Below are 4,487 nucleotides of genomic sequence, written 5' to 3' on the forward strand. Positions count from 1 at the left end.
AGTGTGAGTGTGAGTGTGAGTGAGTGTGAGTGAGAGAGAGATATGCTTTGAACTGGGAAGAGATGGGAAAAATGTGTGTGTGATAAGAAATGTTACTTTAAGCCGAAGCGTTTGATTGATATAAGATTTGGTTGAAATGGAGACAGTTGAGCTCTGATGAACAAAGCTGAAAAACACTGAAAGTTTCCTGCAGAGAAAAAAAAAAGACCTTCCCAGATCCACATGTGTTTGAGAGCTGGTGTAAAATAATGAAAGGTGTGAGAAACGTGTGCTGCTCTTCTTAGAAGTTCGGTCCTGAGAGACAGAGAGATATTTACACGTCGCAGATGTTATTTATCGTAATGTAACGGTCAGCGCATCTCGATTCCAGGCCGTCAGGTCATTGAAGGCCTGTTTTCTGTCTCATCGACGTCCCGTTTCAGTCTTTTTTATTCATATGTGAAGTCATTTTGCTTCTAAATGAAGTAAATGCATCTTTATTTAAGGATGTTGTAATGGAAAATAAAACAAAAACACTGAATAAAAAAATCATTTTTTGCAGTGTGTGAGCAACAGGAACCTTGTAGTTCATTGCAGCAAATGCAGTTTTTTGCAAGTGTTGATCTTTGGCCTTTTGAAGCCTTTATGGTATTTTTGCATGTGCATTTACATTTTTGTGTAAAGCAGATTCTTTAACTTTAATATGTGTAGTTTTAGTAGCATATGAACAATTGTACGCCTATGTGAATATTATGCACATTAGACAAAACTAAAAAATTTCTGTGCATTCCCGCCATCGGGGAAAATTTGTTGGCCGGTGATAAGTTGGACTTTCCCGCTTTCTGACCAAATGCATAGGCCTGTGTGTGTGTGTGTGTGTGTGTGTGTCTGTGTGTGTGTGTCGTTGTGCGTCTCTGGGTTGCAGCTTTGTGCCCGTCTTGATCTGCTGCCAGGCATCTTGCTGTGATTGTTTATTCTGCTATTTTAACAGTTAAAAAATTGCAGGACAACATCTCTGGATCCCCCGACACGGCAGTCCGTGCGCCGCAGTTTTCTGGGCCGCGCCGGGCAAGTGTGTGTGTGTGTGTGTGTGTCGACGGCGACCCGGTTCTCAAGGTTTTGGTGTCGAGCAGGAGGAGGATGTCGGGTCGACTAATGAATCCACAAAAGAGCTGCACAAAAAAACAAAAGGCCTCTTCACACACGAGCTGCGCTTAAACAGCGCCGGCCGCTCGTCATTGTTATGCTAAGACTCCGTGTGAATATTCCTTCAGTTTAATTAGCTCAGCGAGACTCTCACGCCGGGATTTCACCCTCGGAGATCTTTAAAACACCCAAACGTGGAGTTCATGCTGGAATATAGTCATCTGGAACTAAAAGAATGTTTCCTTGTTTTTGAAATAACCATTTGGTTGCTTTTCTACATCTCAACTCATTCAAAATATTAGTTTGGAATCATTTTTTCATTAGGTTACAATTTTTTTTAGATCAAGATTCATTTTTGTTCAGCATAATTGGTTTTAACAAGAAAAAAGTTTGTATTTTTGCAAAACCACTCATTTGAATGTTATATATCGATTGACAGGTACTGCATTATTTATCTGTTTTATGGTTGTTAGATAAAACATTTGAAATGACATTCTTTATATATTTTTACTCATATATATATATATGAGTAAAAACCTTTATTGTGTGTGTGTGAATATATATATTGTACAATCCATTGACCAGATGTTTAAAAAATTATAAATCGTTTGTGCAGTTTTTCCAGCACACTAATTACTTCTGTCCAAATGGCCGATGTTTGTATGGACACACACACACACAGACACTCACACACACACACACACACACACACATAATTATTCCTCTGTCCGTGAGAATGTTGACTGCTGCATGTTTTGTGATGATATTCCTGAAGTGCGAGTGGATTTGTTTGACAGTATTTGTGTGCAAGCCGGAGAATCTCACGGTCTTTATTCCTGTCGTCGATCTGGAGTTTTCATCTCCTGCCAAACATTCGCAGATCGGCAGGTTGTTTTCACCTCTGAACGCGGGAATGTTAAATGATTCGCAGCACTGCTCTCGTGTCCGAACGGGTCACGTGATTGAACTCAGGATGCTCCTATTCTTGCATTTGATCTTTTAGAAGAAGCTTTTTATCAGAAAAGAGGAAAAACACAAGCTGTTTATCATGCTTAAGCAACAATATTAGCAGTTTCAAAGTCAGTTGTGTTGGATGCGATTGGTCTGGGTTGTTGTTTTGAGTTGTCTCTCATTGTCTTTGTGTCCAGCTGGTTCGAAGCCAAATGTGTTTTAAGACACTCTAGCATAGAAATAGGTCAGATTTTACACAAATACACACACACACACACACACATTCATCAAAATGAGGACATACCATAGACTATCGTTTTTATACCATTATTTTTTAATTGTTTTATCTTTAAGATAGATAACTGTTTACATGTTAGAAATAAGATTTTTTGTCAGATTTTGTCTTATTTTTAGGGACAATTTTGTGCAAAACTGTAGCTAAACACACACACACACACCATGTCCAAGACATATGTTTTTATGCTGTACAAAAAAAAATCTGCATTTTATTTTTTAAATAATTTGATCTTTAAGATAGATAACTATTTTTATATTCAGAATAAGATAGATATTTTGTCAGATTTTATCTTATTTTTAGGGGCAATTTTGTGCAAAACTGTAGCTAAACGCACACACTGTTATAGTGTATGAAAGATCAGCAGTTTATTTTTTTTATATTTTTATCTAAAAGATAGATAAATATTTTAATCTTTAAAATTTGATAGATATTTTGTCAGATTTCATCTTATTTTTAGGGACAGTTTTGTGCAAAACTGTAGCTAAACACACACACTGTCCAATATATGTTTTTATACTGTATAAAAGATTTTTAAAATATTTTTACCTTTAAGATGGATAACTATTTTATATCTTTAAGATAAGATATATATTCTATCAGATTTAACTTTTTTTTAGGGGCAGTTTTGTGCTAAACTGTAGCTAAACACACACACATGTGCAGCAGGGGAAAAACGGCCACAAGTTTGCAATGTTGAAGTAATCAGTCTTTGATCCTGGTGGTTTTATTATTTTAATAATGCGTCTGTGATCCGGCCATCTGAAGTGCCGTTCAGTGCATATGTTCACCATTACAGACCCTTCACATGAAACACACAAAGCCTTCATCTTAATTCTAATGAACTTTATATGGGGCTCTGCGTGTGTGTGTGTGTGTGTGTGTGGTTTGGCTTTTTCTCGCGTCTGGTTTGTGATCTCGGCCTGATTGGTTTGTTTATTTAATGTCCACTTTGTCTTTCTTAGTAACACGTGTGTGGTGTAAATGAGCCGCTGGTGATCTATAGCGCTCGTGTGTGTTTCTGCTCTTCAGATGCTTTTGCAGCTCTCACTTGTGTTGTGTTTCATTTGGTGAGATACATTTGAGTCTGTCTTGACAAATCTGAGCTCACTTTGAGACATTGTTGAGATCTCTGTGTTGTGTTTGTCTGATCGTGTGTTTTTTATGTTGCTGGTTATAGGGTTGGTTAGCAGCGGTTGAGTTTGGTCACACTAGTCGAGCTCCAACTGTGATTTGTAATAATAGTTTGTCTGACTGCCTAAAAACAGCAAAAGCAACACAGTGACAATGACAACACGAATACAGTGATTGCAGTTTTAGTGTGTGTGTGTGTGTGTGTGTGTGTGTGTGTGTGTGTGAGTGTGAGTGTGAGTGTGAGTGTGAGTGTGAGTGTGAGTGTGAGTGTGAGTGTGAGTGTGAGTGTGAGTGTGAGTGTGAGTGTGAGTGTGAGTGTGAGTGTGAGTGTGAGTGTGAGTGTGAGTGTGAGTGTGAGTGTGAGTGTGAGTGTGAGTGTGAGTGTGAGTGTGAGTGTGAGTGTGAGTGTGAGTGTGAGTGTGAGTGTGAGTGTGAGTGTGAGTGAGTGTGAGAGTGTGTGAGTGTGTGAGTGAGTGTGTGAGTGAGTGTGAGTGTGAGTGTGTGTGTTTCTGAGGTCACGGGGTCACGACGGTGGCATAAACATGAGCGATGCTTTTTTTCCCACTATGTTCAATATGTGTGTGTCTTTTTCTGCACCGTATGAACTACTGCTGGAAAACATATTGAATGTTTATTTAATTATTTTGTTGACAATATAAAATTAGCTATTAATTTTTGCAATTTGTGCATTAACTTTCGTAAAGTTTCCCATGTTCATGGAAGTGTGTCATTTCACGTGTGTTAAAAGGTGTTTCTTGTAAATATTTTGTGTAAAAATGCATAGAAAATCAAATTAAATATGTATATTTTGCTGTTTATATCAATTAAAATATATAAATATTAATTTATATAATTATAAATAGTAAATTTATAGTTTAATTATAAATGTACAGATATGTTGCATATGATGAATATGGTGCCTGTCATTTGTGAAAAATATATAAAACAAAAAATAGCGGTAAATATGTACATTTTGCTGTTA

At 37.2% G+C, this 4,487-nt stretch overlaps 1 protein-coding gene across 1 annotated transcript in view; it reads left to right on the forward strand.

Moving 5' to 3' along the window:
- The window catches only part of LOC107677854 (transcription factor 4-like), a 58,123-nt gene that overhangs the window by 470 nt on the left and 53,166 nt on the right, over positions 1 to 4,487 (forward strand). The gene's annotated exons all lie outside the window — the stretch shown is intronic.

Source organism: Sinocyclocheilus anshuiensis, unplaced genomic scaffold, assembly GCF_001515605.1.
Source record: "Sinocyclocheilus anshuiensis isolate Anshui unplaced genomic scaffold, SAMN03320099.WGS_v1.1 scaffold993, whole genome shotgun sequence".
Taxonomy (NCBI): Eukaryota; Metazoa; Chordata; class Actinopteri; order Cypriniformes; family Cyprinidae; genus Sinocyclocheilus; species Sinocyclocheilus anshuiensis.